The sequence below is a fragment of the Ranitomeya variabilis genome, chromosome 7 (assembly GCF_051348905.1).
Source record: "Ranitomeya variabilis isolate aRanVar5 chromosome 7, aRanVar5.hap1, whole genome shotgun sequence".
Classification (NCBI taxonomy): domain Eukaryota; kingdom Metazoa; phylum Chordata; class Amphibia; order Anura; family Dendrobatidae; genus Ranitomeya; species Ranitomeya variabilis.
Window position 1 is genome coordinate 98,054,761 of NC_135238.1, and position 16,270 is coordinate 98,071,030.

A 16,270-nucleotide genomic window follows, 5' to 3' on the forward strand; every position below is an offset into this window, starting at 1 on the left:
CTATGGGTGCAGGATCCGTTGCTGTCTGTTAAATGACGGAATCCAGCAACAGATTCCGTTTTTTTTACACTGAGCATGCCTGGAAGGATTTCTATTCCTTTAATTTAACCCATTTTTCCTGCAGCTGCTGCATTGACGGATCCGTCAAAAACAGGATCCAGTGCATCCGTTTTTACAATCTGCACAGGATCCGTCTTTTCAACACTTTGACGGATTGTGACTGATTCTAAAAGACGGAAGTGTGAAAGTAGCCTTACAGTAATCAAAATTGCACATAGCATGATGCTATTCATCTTCATGGCATGCGGCAACATCGGTCACCACACTATCTCCTCCTGATGAACCGTGTAAACGGGGAAACGCGTCGGGGTGAAGTCAGCACACGCTAAGTGATCTCTTGTCATTCTTAATCACAATACTCTGGTCTGCTATTCCGGTCCCTACTGGATCTGTATATTTAATCAATGTATATCCATGATAAACAGGGGACTGATATGGTTATCTTTTGACCGAAGATTTTGTTGTGACATGGTTCGCTATTGAGTGATGTGCTGCAGTATTATTAATATTATCCTAAGTGGGGGTGTTTGTTAAGTTTTGTTGGGGTTGTTTTGTTTCACTTTTTTTCACCACTGCTCTCCACTATTTTGTTTTCCCACCTACATTGATAGGGACTCTATAGGGGAGTTAGGGACAGCCTAAGTCGAGTGGGGGCGCCAAAAAATCGATTCTTAGGGTGCCAACCTCCACAAGCAAGGCAGTGGTGAGCAGTAGGTTGTACTGTAGCACCTCAACAGGTTACCTATTGGTGGTATTTTATTATTGGTTATTTAACCAAGGTTTGTTTTGGGTCAGGGTTTTATTCTGATAATATTAAAAGCTAAGTTTTAAAGGGGATTCTATGTGCAATATTGGTTTTCAATAATCCCCACTACAATTGTTCTTGATTTTTCTATTACAGTAATCAAAACCCAGGTTGCCGGGTGCCGGTTATTTTCTTTCTGCCGGTGGAAGGAGAGGGGCCAGGGACCGGGGGACAGCTTATCCGATACATAAGGTACTGGGGGGGACTTGGGGGACCTTATTTCTCTCCCCTCTGATGTGCGATCACATCAGAGGGGAGAGAAATTAAATGCAAATCCGGATTTTTTTTTCTTTTTGCGGTCGCCATTATACGGTTAATAACGGCAATCACAACCCCGAGGTCGATTAAAACCGCCCCGAATCATGTTCTCTGGGATCTTGGCTACCCCCGTTAATTAAAGGTGCTGTGGTTTAGTGGAAGTGGCAGTGAGTCTTTTGTCATTTGTATATTAGCTCTCTGATCGAGCACTTCGCCCTCCAGCATGTGGTGGATTTTAATTGCAACAGGATCAAACCTACCCATAAAATCAGACTTTGAAGAGAGGTATTCACATCTACCCAGGAATTCAGACTTCAGTCTTAGGCCGGCGTCACACTGGGCGTAAGACAATACGGTCTGTTTTTCACGGCCGTAATACGGCCGTAATACGCAGAAAAGTCCCCAGAATAGTGATCCGTATGTCATCCGTAGGCAGGGTGTGGCAGCGTATTTTGTGCATGGCACCCTCCGTATGGCATCCGTACTGCGATATTTTCTCGCAGGCTTGCCACACCGACATTTAATGGATTTATGTGCTCAAATGTTCGTTAAAACATATATACAGTATATATATATATATATATATATATATATATATATATATATATATATATATGTCATTGAGACATATATATATATATATATATATATATATATATATATATATATATATATATATATATATATTCTGTATTTATATTTAATTCAGCGCGATATATGTGAAAAGCCGGTAATTCAATTGCCGGCTTTTCATTTCTCCTTCACAAACCCGACAGGATATGAGACATGGTTTACATACAGTAAACCATCTCATATCCTTTTTTTTTTGCATATTCCACACTACTAATGTTAGTAGTGTGTATGTGCAAAATTTGGGCGCTGTAGCTTGTAAAATAAAGGGTTAAATGGCGGAAAAATTTGGCGTGGGCTCCCGCGCAATTTTCTCCGCCAGAGTGGTAAAGCCAGTGACTGAGGGCAGATATTAATAGCCTGGAGAGGGTCCACGGTTATTGGCCCCCCCTGGCTAAAAACATCTGCCCCCAGCCACCCCAGAAAAGGCACATCTGGAAGATGCGCCTATTCTGGCACTTGGCCACTCTCTTCCCACTCCCGTGTAGCGGTAGGATATGGGGTAATGAAGTGTTAATGTCACCTTGCTATTGTAAGGTGACATTAAGCCAGATTAATAATGGAGAGGCGTCAATTATGACACCTATCCATTATTAATCCAATTGTGTAAAATGGTTAAAAAAACACACACACATTATCAAAAAGTATTTTAATGAAATAAACACACAGGTTGTAGTAATATTTTATTGCTCTCTCAATCCACCTGAAGACCCTCGCTCTGAAAAATAATAAACCAACAATATACATACCTTCCGTTGTGCTAAAGCACTGCTCGTGGTTGTAAAACGCCGGGAATGAATGGAGTGCAGGGTGACCTGTAGTTACCTTGAGTTGCGGTGAGGCGCCCTCTGCTGGATGTCCTCATATGAACTCGAGCGTGGGAACTTTTCCAAGGCTCCAGTTCATGAGGACATCCAGCAGAGGGCGCCTCACTGCAACTCAAGGTAACTACAGATCACCCAGCTTTCCTTTCAGTACCCGGGGGTTTACAGGCACGAGCGAGTGCTTTAGCACAGCTCCTGTCTGTAAAATGATTTAACCCCTTCAGATGGATTTACATCGTGGGACTTAACAACGGAAGGTATGTATATTGTTGGTTTATTATTTTTCAGAGCGAGGGTGTTCAGGTGGATTGAGAGAGCAATAAAATATTACAACAACCTGTGTGTTTATTTCATTAAAATACTTTTTAATAATGTGTGTGGTTTTTTAACCCTTTCAAACAATTGGATTAATAATGGATAGGTGTCATAATTGACGCCTCTCCGTTATTAATCTGGCTTACTGTCACCTTACAATAGCAAGGTGACATTAACCCTTCATTACCCCATATCCCACCGCTACACGGGAGTGGGAAGAGAGTGCCAAGTGCCAGAATAGGCACATCTTCCAGATGTGCCTTTTCTGGGGTGGCTGGGGGCAGATGTTTGTAGCCAGGGGGGGCCAATAACCATGGACCCTCTCTAGGCTATTAATATCTGCCCTCAGTCACTGGCTTTACCACTCTGGCGGAGCAAATTGTGCGGGAGCCCACGCCAATTTTTTCCGCCATTTAACCCTTTATTTTACAAGCTACAGCGCCCAAATTTTGCACATACACACTACTAACATTAGTAGTGTGGAACATGCAAAAAAAAGGGATATGAGATGGTTTACTGTATGTAAACCATGTCTCATATCCTGTCGGGTTTGTGAAGGAGAAATGAAAAGCCGGCAATTGAATTACCGGCTATTCACTAACACCGCTGCGTATTTCTCGCAAGTCACACTGCTGGTCCATGTGGAATCCATATTTTTCTCGCCCCCATAGACTTTCATTGGCGTTTTTTTTGCGCGATACGGTGACAAACGCAGCATGCTGCGATTTTCTACGGCCGTACAAGACCGTATATTACGGATGCGTAATATACGGCAGATAGGAGCTGGGCCATAGAGATTCATTGGGCCGTGTGTTATGCGTATTTTACGGACGTAGTTTATGCGCTCATACGTCCGTAAAACTCGCTAGTGTGATGCCGGCCTTAGAGAGGCATTCACACTAGACACGTTAGGACCCAGATTTGGCTGCTGGGCATGCATGAATTGGCAAATTATGTGTTAAACGTCTCATTTTTTCCTAGTATCCAGAAGCAGTATTGCTATTCATATTTCATATATTTCATATTGTCATGCTTTATCACTACAGAGTGCAACTGTTTTTGTTTATTGTATAAGGAGACGGTTGCTCCCTGTATGCACTGTCAGGATAATTTTAAGAAAATAAAACTATTACAGGAAAATAGTTTGATGCTATTTATTAACATGTTCAGGAATTTTAGATGTGGACACAAGAGATGTAGATGTTGGGAAATTACGAGAGTCTGTAAATTCAGATCGGGAAAGTCAGTCTGAGTATTGTGGTCCTCCTAAGGACCAAGAAACAGACTCGTCTAAACCCAGCCTAAGTGTTACGAGGTTACCCCAACAGAGAGGAGCCAGACAACCACAGCGTCTGATTTCTCCTACTCCTGCGCTGAATAGAAGCATTTCACCAGGAAACGTTTATTCTGATTTCATGTCAGATTTTGAGAAAAACATGCATTTGTGTCTTTTCATATAGTGTATGTAAACTTCTAGTTTCAACTGTACATGACCACGGCATCTTCACCTTCAGAAGTAACCCGGAGAACAGGGCGAGCTAGGGCGCCCCTAGCGTTAGAGACAGGGTAGGAGCCCCTGGTCCCAGGTCTCCCGACAACAGAGTCATGACATTAGCTCTGACCGAAACCATTTTTTTTATCCATTCTGGATCCTATTACTGCTCTCACAGGGCAACTGCAGCAGCTCAGCCTGGAGGTGGCAGATTTATGCACTGTCGATTTGCAGCACCCTAGCACATCAGGATTGGGAACCATAACTCTCAGGCAACCCTTAGTAGAGCCCAAGATCGCTTTGCCTGACAGGGTCTCTGGGGGAGTGATAACTTCTTAGTTTTCAGGGAGGCCAGTAAACTGTACTTTAGGTTACGACCTTGTTCCTCAGGAACCGAGGAGCAATGTGTGGGGATAATAATCTTGCTCCTTCAGGGGGACCTGCAAGCATGAGTATTTTCTCTCCCATCTGACTCTCAGTCGCTCCAGAGGGTGGAGGAATTTTTTTCTGGTGCTAGATTATATAAATGACAACCCCAACCTTGGCCACACTTAATCTTTATAATAATCTTTATTTTTATACAGCGCTAACATATTCCGCAGCGCTTTACAGTTTGCACACATTATCATCACTGTCCCCACAATCTAAATTCCCTATCAGTATGTCTTTGGAATGTGGGAGGAAACCGGACCGGAGTACCCGGAAGAACCCCACGGAAACACGGGGAGAACATACAAACTCCTTGCAGATGTTGTCTGAGGTGGGATTAGAACCCAAGGCTCCAGCGCTTCAAGGCTGCAGTGCTAACCACTTAGCCACCGTGCTGCCCACTCTGCACCACTTTCAGCAGGGAGACTGGATGGCAAAGGAGTATTGCTCCAAGTTTCGGAGGTGGACCACAAGGTTTAACTTGAATGACGTTAAGTTTGTCCAAGTCCATAGCCTCAATCCACATGCAGTGCCCAGACCTATACCCATAATCGCCATTTACTCCGCCCCCTTGAGGCAGTGGTATTTTACTCAGGCCGTCAGAGGGTTACATCTTCAGGTAGGGGCCATGAACTCTGATGTTATTGACTGTTATGTGCTAGAGGGTCTCCTCTCTCCTGTGGTTCTTGGACTTCCTTGGCTCACTCTTCACAATCCTGTTGTTGATTGGCAGACTCGGGAAGTGGTAAAGTGGAGTCAGTATTGTCAAGGACTCTGCTTGGGTACCCCACTTGCTAGGGTGGATATCCAGTCTGTGCCTAAATACCTGTCTGACTTTGGGGATGTGTTCTTGGAGCAGGGGTGCCAAGAACTTCCTACCCATCGTCCTTATGACTGCGCCTTTATTCTTGTTCCTGGGGCCAAGCTGCCTAAGAGCAGACTGTATAATATCTGTGGTCCAGAGACGCAAGCCATGAAGGACAATATTGCGTAAAGTTTGGCAAAGGGGCATATCAGACCATCCTCATCCTCCATTGCTGTGGTGTTTTTCTTTGTAAAGAAGAAAAATGGGAGGTTAAGCCCATGCCTAGATTTCCGCAAACTCAATCTGATCACGGTCCTAGATCTATATCCGCTCTCTCTTATCCTGGACATCTTTAATCAAATTGTAGGAGCAAAATGGTTTTCTAAACTGGACCTCACGGGGGTGCATAATCTTATTCACAATAAAGAGGGGGATGAGTAGAATACAGCTTTCAATACGCCTGAGGGACACTATGAGAACCTAGTGATGACATATGGGTTGACGAAAGCTCCCGCTGTCTTTCAGCACATCTGTAAATGACATCTTTAGACACCTGGTAGGTAGATTTGTGGTAATCTATCTGAATGACAAATTTATTTATTCACCTGACCTTGAGTCACATCAGGTACATGTCAGACAGGTCTTACAAATACTCAGAGACAATAAATTATTTGTCAAACCGGAGAAAGGTATGTTCTCAGCTGAGGTGATTCCTTTTCTAGGATATGTGTTATCGTCCACCAGTTTTTGCATGGATCCGGCAAAAGTCCAGGCGGTACTGGATTGGGATCGTCCTGAGGATTTGAAGGCATTACAAAGGTTTTTGGGTTTGCCAACTACTACCGTAAGTTCATCAAAAACATTTTGGTAGTAGCCAAACTTCTGACGGATAAGACCAGGAAGGGGACAGACTTTTCCAAAAAACTGTCGTCTGCAGACAGAAATTATTACATAGGTAAGAGGGAACTCTTGGCAAAAGTGGGCTTTTCAAAAGTGGCATCATTTTCTGGAGGGAGCAGTTCATCCAATTATGCTAATCACGGATCATAAGAATCTTGTATATTTACAATCTGCAAAATGTCTAATGCCTCGACAGCCTAGATGAAATGGGCTTTGTTCTTCACCAGGTTTAATTTTTTTGTCACATATAGGCAGGGGAACAAAAACATTAAGACAGATGCCTTATCTCTTTGTTTTCCTGGGGGTGAAAATAATTGTGAACCGGTACCTATACTAGAAAAAAGGGGTGGTTATGGCATCTATATGCTATCATAAAAAAGAGGTCGTTGACGCTCAGGGGGACGCACCCGCTGCCAGCCCATTAAGTAAACTGTTTATGCCTGTGAATCTTCATCTGAGAGTCCACAATCCGGTCTTGGCTGGACATCCTGGTAATAAAGCCACCAATAATCTTCTTGCTCTGCGTTTTTGGTGTTCAGGGGTACATTAGGATGTTTGGGAGTATGGTGCCGCCTGCAGTGTCTGTGCGTGTTCTAAGACCTCTCATTTTGTCCATCGGGGTCTCTCCAACCATTGGAGATTCCCAGTAGACTTTGGACTCACTTAGCGGTTGATTTGATCACAGATCTGCTTGTGTTGGCAGGCAATACTTTAATTTTGGTGGTGGAGAACAGATTCAATAAAATTTCTCATTTTATTGCATTACCTGCTTTAACTAACCCCAAGACCTTGGTGCAAATTTTCATCAGGTAAATTGTAAAATTACATGGGATATTGTTTCTGTCCAGGGGGTGTAATTTATTTTCAAGTTTTGAAGGGTGTTTTGCACCCGTACGGAGATCCATCTGTCGTTCTCTTCAACATTTCACCCGCAGTCTAATGGGCAACCACAGAGAGTTAACCAGAATCTTGAGGCTTATCTTAGGTGTTTTGTGACTGAGAATCAGGAGAAATGGGTCACTTACTTACCTTTAGCTGAATTTGCAGTAAATAATTATGGTCATGAGTCTCTGGGGCGTGCGGGTTTCATCTCCAGTTCAGATGATTTAATAAGAATCGTTCTTCTGGATTACCTGAAGAACTGTTTTCATCATCAATTACGTCTGTGTGGCAGGAAGTTACTGATAATTTGAGGAAGATGGTGTGCAAATATAAGAGTGTGGCTGATCGGAGAGGTTTGGTGGGTTCAGACCTATGTGTTGGCGACTTGATTTGGTTGTCAGCTAGAAACATTAAGTTGAAGGTTCCATCTTGGAAACTGGGTTCCAAGTTTATCGGCCCTTATAAGATCGGAGCCGTCGTAAATTCTGTAGCATTCCGCCTTGCTTTGTTACCCATTTTTAGGATGCATAATGTTTCATGGAGTCATTGTGGATGGAAACTTAGAGTTTCAGTATCACTTCAGTATCTGATACATTGGAAGGGATACGGTCCTGAATAGAGGATGTGGGCACCAGCATCTGACGTCCATACGGCCAGAATGATCCAGTCTTTTCACGTGGCACACAGTTCTGAGGTTCCAGAGGTCCCTCGTAGAAGGGGTGTACTGTCACAGGGTTACAGTGACAGAGAGGAACCAGAAGACCGCAGCATCTGATTGCTCCATCTCCTGCGCTGAAGAAGCACTTCACCTTTTTTTAAATGGTGTGAATTTCTTTTGGCAGTACAGGGGTTAATCTGCCATGTTGAGAGCTCTAGGAGCTAGGGTTCTCAGCTAAGCACGATAAGCCACTCCTATCCCCTGTACAATCTGGGTCCTGACTGATACACATCGCCAGAGATAGCTTATGCTGCATGGCTGGGAGGATTGTAGTTGGTGGTTATTGGAGTATGTGTTTAGTGGATTTATCTGTGACTGCTTCTTGGGTTTGTGAGTGTGATAATTCTCTTTCTTCTCCTACTTTGGTTTTACACCATACTCCACTCACCGATGCATTTCTCTGTTATATGTGAGTGTATATTTGTATGCCTGATATTTTCAGTTTCCCCTGTTCGTGAACAAGGTAACATCTGGTTGGTGTACAATGGTGCACTGCTACTACTCTCTTTCCTGGGTGAGAGAAGGGTACAGACGGAGAGCGGATTCAGGAGATAACAAGGTACGTGGCTCTGGAATCTTCACCTTCAGAAGTAACCCGAGGAACAGGGCGAGCTATGGTGCCCCTAGCGTTAGGGACATGGAAGGAAGGAGCCCCTGGTTCCAGGTCACCTGATAACAGAGTCATGACACTAAGGCTAGTTTCACATATCAGTTTTTTCTCATATGTAAAAAAATAGTCGGTGTGCTTCATTTTTATTCCATGTGTCAGTTTTTACAATCGTTTTTGCCTCAGTTTTTCTCATATGAAAACATTCTTAGCTTCTCCTACCCATTACATAGTTACATAGTTATTAAGGTTGAAGGAAGACTTTAAGTCCATCTAGTTCAACCCATAGCCTAACCTAACATGCCCTAACATGTTGATCCAGGGGAAGGCAAAAAAACCCCATGTGGTAAGAGTAAGCTCCATCATGGGGAAAAAAATTCCTTCCCGACCCCACATACGGTAATCACACTAGTTCCCTGGATCAACGCCTTATCAAGGAATCTAATATATATACCCTGTAATATTATACTTTTCCAGAAAGGTATCCAGTCCCCTCTTAAATTGAAGCAATGAGTCACTCATTACAACATCATATGGCAGAGTTCCATAGTCTCACTGCTCTTACAGTAAAGAATCCACGTCTGTTATTATGCTTAAACCTTTTTTCCTCCAGACGTAGAGGATGCCCCCTTGTCCCTGTCACCGGTCTATGATTAAAAAGATCAGCAGAAAGGTCTTTGTACTGTCCCCTCATATATTTATACATTAACATAAGATCACCCCTTAGTCTTCGTTTTTCCAAACTAAATAGCCCCAAGTGTAATAATCTATCTTGGTATGGCAGACCCCCCAGTCCTCTAATAACCTTGGTTGCTCTTCTCTGCACCCGCTCCAGTTCAGCTATGTCTTTCTTATACACCGGAGACCAGAACTGTGCACAGTATTCTAAGTGTGGTCGCACTAGTGACTTGTATAGAGGTAAAATTATGTTCTCCTCATGAGCATCTATGCCTCTTTTAATGCATCCCATTATTTTATTTGCCTTTGTAGCAGCTGCCTGACACTGGCCACTGAATATGAGTTTGTCATCCACCCATACACCCAGGTCCTTTTCATTGACGGTTTTGCCCAGAGTTTTAGAATTAAGCACATAGTTATACATCTTATTACTTCTACCCAAGTGCATGACCTTACATTTATCCCCATTAAAGCTCATTTGCCATTTATCAGCCCAAGCTTCTAGTTTACATAAATCAGCCTGTAATATAAAATTGTCCTCCCCTGTATTGATTACCCTGCAGAGTTTAGTGTCATCTGCAAATATTGAAATTCTACTCTGAATGCCCCCTACAAGGTCATTAATAAATATGTTAAAAAGAAGAGGGCCCAATACTGACCCCTGTGGTACCCCACTACTAACCGTGACCCAGTCCGAGTGTGCTCCATTAATAACCACCCTTTGTTTCCTATCCCTGAGCCAACTCTCAACCCACTTGCACATATTTTCCCCTATCCCCATTATTCTCATTTTATGTATCAACCTTTTGTGTGGCACCGTATCAAAAGCTTTTGAAAAGTCCATATACACTACATCTACTGGGTTCCCTTGGTCCAGACCGGAACTTACCTCTTCATAGAAGCTGATCAAATTAGTCTGACATGATCGGTCCCTAGTAAACCCGTGCTGATACTGGGTCATGAGGTTATTCCTCTTCAGATACTCCAGTATAGCATCCCTTAGAATGCCCTCCAGGATTTTACCCACAGTCGAGGTTAAACTTACTGGCCTATAACTTCCGAGTTCAGTTTTTGTCCCCTTTTTGAATATTGGCACCACATTTGCTATACGCCAGTCCTGTGGTACAGACCCTGTTATTATGGACTCTTTAAAGATTAAAAATAATGGTCTATCAATGACTATACTTAATTCCTGCAGTACTCGGGGGTGTATCCCATCCGGGCCCGGAGATTTGTCAATTTTTGTGATTTTTAGATGCCGCCGTACTTCCTGCTGGGTTAAGCAGGTAACATTAAATTGGGAATTATTATCACTAGTCATATTGGCTGCCATGGGATTTTCTTTTGTAAATACTGATGAAAAATATAGTTCTTACCGATAACGGTATTTCTCTGAGCCCATGACGGCACCACGGAGAGAGGGGATCCGCCCACCAAGGACAGGAAACCTACGGATAAAAAGGCGGTACCACTCTCCCGCATCAGTTGTTTTACATAGAAAATGATGGGAGACTACTAAAACATTTGTTAACTTTAACTTGTTTAGCATAACGAGATACCGCGTGACTTAAAAACTATTAGTAAACTATGAATAAATCGTGGCACTATTTAATGTGAGCACCCATAGGTGAAGGGAGGGAATGTACGGGTGCCGTCATGGGCTCAGAGAAATACCGTTATCGGTAAGAACTATATTTTTCTCTGATCGCCCATGACGGCACCACGGAGAGAATTGCATAGATAGTACATTCAGGGAGGGACCACCGCTTCCAGAACCCTTTTACCGAAGGTAAGGTCTGAAGAGGAGTTTAGGTCCAATCTATAGTGCCTATAGAATGTAGATGGTGAGGACCAGGTAGCAGCTCTACATATCTGGTCTATAGGAACACCGGCCTTCTCCGCCCAGGAAGATGCCACTGCCCTTGTTGAGTGAGCCTTAACCTCCCCGGGAACGGACATCCCACTTGCCGAATACGAAAGACTGATGGCATCCGTAATCCATCTTGCTATGGTGGCTTTCGATGCTTTTTTCCCCTTCCGGGGACCCTGGAAACACACAAACAGAGAGGCATCCTCCCTACTCTCCTTAGTGACTTCTAGGTAACGTAAGAGACATCTTCGTACATCTAGTGTATGTAATGTTTGTTCCTTCCTATTTACAGGGTTGGGACAGAAGGAAGGGAGAGAAATCTCTTGAGACCTGTGAAACTTTGAAGCCACTTTCGGGAGATATGCTGGGTCTGTTTTTAAAATGACCCTATCCTCTAGAAATTGTGTGTAAGGAGGGTTAGCCGAAAGAGCCTGTAAGTCGCTGACCCTACGGGCAGAAGTGAGGGCGACTAACAGAGCGGTTTTGAGGGATAGGTTTTTTAATGAAGCTTCGTGTAATGGTTCGAATGGTGGGTTGGTCAGGGCTTTAAGGACTAAGTTTAAGTCCCATTGAGGAACGATTTTTGTCGGAAGAGGCCTTGATCTTCCTGCTGCTTTTATGAATCTAGCGACCCACCTATTTGAAGCTAAATCAAAATTGAATAGGGCCCCCAATGCTGCCACGTGAACTTTCAGGGTACTAGTGGCCAGCCCCATCTCCAACCCATTTTGTAGGAATTCTAGTATGGAATTAAGGGGAATTTCTTTCCCTACTTTTTCGCCTGATGAAGACAAAAACTTTTTCCATATCTTGCCATATTGTTTCGTTGTAACTGGCTTCCTACTTTGTAATAAGGTTGAGATTAGCCCTGGGGAGAACCCCCTGTCTTTTAGCAGCTTCCTTTCAAGAGCCAAGCTGTCAAGTGCAAGTTCTTGACCCTTGGATGGCAGACTGGGCCCTGTGACAATAGATCCTGAAGGTCTGGTAATACCCAGGGGTCGGACATTGACATCTTTCTCATCCATGAGAACCAAGGTCTCTTCGGCCAGAACGGGGCAATTAAGATAACCAGCGCCCCGTCCTCCCGAATCTTCCTCAGCACTGCTGGAATCAGAATGAGAGGAGGAAAGGCATAGAGCAGATGATGGCTCCAAGACATCAGAAAAGCGTCCACAACTACTGGGTTCCCCAGGGGAGATAGGGAGCAAAAGGAGGTTACTTTTTTGTTTAGGTGACTCGCAAAGAGATCTATTTTGGGAACACCCCATTTCTCTGTGATCTGGGTAAATATTGCCTGATTTAGTTCCCATTCTCCCTGTTTTAGGCTGGACCGACTGAGGAAGTCCGCTTTGTAGTTGTCTTCCCCTTTTATGTGTAGACTTGTTATGGATAGGAGGTTGCTCTCGGCTATTTGCAGGATTGAGTTGGTCACTTCCATTAGATTTTTGGAACGGGTGCCCCCCTGGTGATTGAGGTAAGATACTACCACCCGGTTGTCCGACATCACTCTTACGTGATGAGAGTGAAGGACTTTCAAGAATTTCTGAAGGGCAAATTTGACTGCCAGTAGTTCCTTCATATTGGAGGATTTGTCTGCTAGGGACGGAGACCAGGTGCCCTGGGCTACCAGATCGTCTAAATGAGCTCCCCACCCTGAAGGGCTTGCGTCCGTAGTCAGGACTTTTGAGATCTGAATTACCCACGGGACCCCCTGGGAAAGATTTTCCTGCGATTTCCACCATGTCAGAGAGTGGCTGGTACGAGGAGATAGAATTAACCGCCCGTCTAAATGCTCTCCTAGACGGGTTTGTTCCGACAATATCTGCCATTGGAGGTCTCTCGAATGTAATTGGGCCCACTGGACTGCGGGGATGCAAGAGGTCATGGAGCCTAGGAGGGACATACCCTGACGGAGTGTTATGGAGGGGAGAGACTGAACCCTCGATACCAAACTTTTTAGTTTTTGTATTTTGTTCTCTGGTAGCCGACATTCCATTTTTATGGAGTCTAGGGTGAGACCTAGGTACTCCTGAACTTGAGAAGGTATTAGTCTGGATTTTTCTATGTTTATTAGCCAGCCTAGTTCTTTTAGGGAATGAATCACAATTGCCAGTTGTTGCTCGCAGTGCTGCGGGGAGGAGCCTATTACCAGAAAATCGTCCAGATATGGTACGATCAAGGTATTTTCTTCTCTGAGGTGGGCCATTACCTCCGCAATCAGTTTTGTGAAAATCCTCGGTGCTATGGCTAGACCAAAAGGCAGAGCTGAGAACTGGAAGTGGCTTAGGACTCCTCTGATGTGAACCGCCATCCTGAGGAATCTTTGGTGATCCTTGTGTATTGGGACGTGATAATATGCGTCCTTTAGGTCTAGGACCACCATGAAGCATTGAGGAAACAGCATCTTGATAGATGACTTTATCGTTTCCATTTTGAATGCCTGGACCTCTAAGTAGTTGTTTAGACTTTTCAGATTTATGATGGTTCTGAAAGACCCGTCTGGTTTTCTTCTCAGAAATAGAGGGGAATAGTATCCTTGTCCTCTTTCTTGAGGGGGGACCTCCAGTAGAACTCTCTTTTCTACTAACCCCATGACTTCTCTTTCTAGTGCCAGCTGTTCCTCTGCTGAAGACCTTGTAGATGTCATCGTAAAAGAGGGACGAGGGTATCTCTTGAATGTTAACCTCAGTCCTGATTCTATAATGTTCAGTATCCATTGACTGGAGGTAATCTTTTTCCAGGCTGGGAGAAAGCGAGACAGCCTCCCTCCCACCTGGGGCGAACCTTCATTGCGGAGGTTTCTTGTTATCATTGGGGTTTTTATTAAAGATAAACCCCTTGTTTTTGTTCCTCTTATCCTCCCATTTCCCCTGGCCTCTCCCCGGGTTCTTTCGGAAAAACCTCTTGCTCCGAAAGGGCTTCCGGTAAGAGGGGAGGCCCAAGGGAGGAAAGGACTTTTTCTTGTCCCCAGCTTTTTCTAAAATGTCATCTAAAGTGGAGCCAAACAAGAATTCTCCTTCACAGGGGATGGTACACAGTCTTGTCTTAGTTTGGAGGTCGCCTGGCCAGTTCTTAAGCCAGAGGGCGCGCCTGGCTGCATTAGCTAGTGCTGCTGACCTAGCGGCTAGTCTGATTGAGTCGGCCGAGGCGTCAGCCAGGAAAGCCGCGGCTCCTCTCATCACTGGTAAAGTATTCAGTATGGAGTCTCGGGAAGTCTTCCCTTTTAATTGACCCTCTAGTTGGTTTAGCCAAATCATTAGGGAGCGAGATGTACACGCCGCTGCTACTGCAGGTTTTAAGCCCCCCCCTGCTGCCTCCCAAGAGCCTTTGAGGAAGGCGTCCGCCTTCTTGTCCATAGGGTCTTTTAGTACCCCCATGTCTTCAAACGGGAGTGCGAATTTTTTTGACGCTTTGGCTATAGCCACATCTAATTTGGGGGCTTTTTCCCAAAAGGAGCAGGATTCGTCCTCAAAAGGGTATTTCCTTTTGGGAGTTAAGAGAGACTTTTTCATGGGCTTTTTCCATTCTTTTTTGATTAAAGCTGCAATTGCATCATTAAGTGGAAAAACTCTCCTCTTTTTTTGTTCTAGGCCCCCGAACATGATGTCCTGTACCGATTTTTTGGGGTGGGAGTCTACTAATCCCATAGTACTTCTCACCGCCTTTATAAGGCCATCGGTGTCCTCTAGAGGGAAACAATTGTGCCCCCCCGAGGAAGAAGTGGATGATGCCGATGAGGAGGAGGAGGAGTCGGAGGATACTGAGCTTGCACTGTCGCTGTCAGATTTTGAGACCGGAGATGGAGACCTATCCTTGGTCTTTCTCCGTTTTTTCCCCTTTTTTAGGGATCTAAGGGTGTCTTCTACTTGCTCTTTAATCAGGTTTTTTAAGTCGGTTGCAAACCCTGGCAGACTTTCAGATACTGTCTGCTGTATGCAAGTATTACACAGCGTCTTCTCCCAGGCAGGTGGAAGATCTTCTCTGCAGATGGCACAAATTCTATGCTTTGTTTTGCCTACGCTCTTCCTCCCCTAAAAGAGACAAATAATAACCTTACTGTCTCTGACTTTCACGAAGATCCACTTACCACCTCCAGGACCCATAAATACCGATTGGGGATTCTCCGCCTCTGGCTTTTTCCCCGACGCCGTACTGGACCCCTTACTGCGTTGGGACCTCTGGCGTTCGTTGCTGGTGTCCTGGCGCTGCTGTCGCCTTTTTTGCTGCTGCTGCTGCTGTGGCGCTGCTATAGGTGGAGATGATTCTGGCAAGGGAGATGCCGGGTCGCTCATATTGCTGCTGGTCTGCGGTCACTGCTTTGACAACACTCTGATGTAGTTGCAAGCAGCTTTTTTTTTTGAGGCTTCTGCTGATATATTTGCGGAGCCGCTAGGAGGAAGTAGCTTTCCCCATTTAAAGCCTTCGCGCCGCTTTTTTTTTTTTTTTTTTTTATTATTATCCGCGCCTGCGCAGTAGCGCCCGGCTGATCGAACGCCGGCGCCTGCGCAGTAGCGCCCGGCTGACGCCGAACGCCGGCGCCTGCGCAGTAGCGCCCGGCTGATGGCGAGGAGCGCCGAACGCCGGCGCCTGCGCCGTCGGATCCAAGCGGCGCCTGCGCAGAAGCGGTACGAGCGCTTCGCCGGCGCCTCGCGAGACCAGCTTAATCCCGGGCATGCGCCGAACTTGCAAGATGGCGCCGGGAGTGCATATATGGCGCTGCTGACCGGCGCCTCCGGTCCTATGCAGTCCTTAGTGTGCGGCTCTGCATGCCCGATGGCGGTGCAGTGTGCAGACTGACGCCAGCTTTTTTGGGGGGAGGGCCGCCGCACCTCCCGCAACCACAGAGGGACCCCCCTGGATGTTGCCTGCTGCATCTTACCTGGGGAGGTGACCGCGAACTCCTTGTCACCTCCCCCGCACACCCTAGAGGCCCACTAGCCCTTCGCGGTGGCGCTTCGGGTCACCACCTTAGCCGAGGCAGAGGGACCCCAGCTGCC

The 16,270-nt window shown here is 45.3% G+C and overlaps 1 protein-coding gene and 1 long non-coding RNA gene across 5 annotated transcripts in view; one reads left to right on the plus strand and one right to left on the minus strand.

The window, feature by feature from the left end:
- SLC29A4 (solute carrier family 29 member 4) overlaps positions 1 to 16,270 on the minus strand; it is an 831,354-nt gene that overhangs the window by 619,440 nt on the left and 195,644 nt on the right. The gene's annotated exons all lie outside the window — the stretch shown is intronic.
- The window catches only part of LOC143786326 (uncharacterized), a 339,456-nt gene that overhangs the window by 256,382 nt on the left and 66,804 nt on the right, over positions 1 to 16,270 (plus strand). Inside the window, exon 3 of the long non-coding RNA XR_013218263.1 lies at positions 962 to 1,057. This is a non-coding gene — a long non-coding RNA (uncharacterized LOC143786326). The remainder of the gene's footprint in view (positions 1 to 961; positions 1,058 to 16,270) is intronic.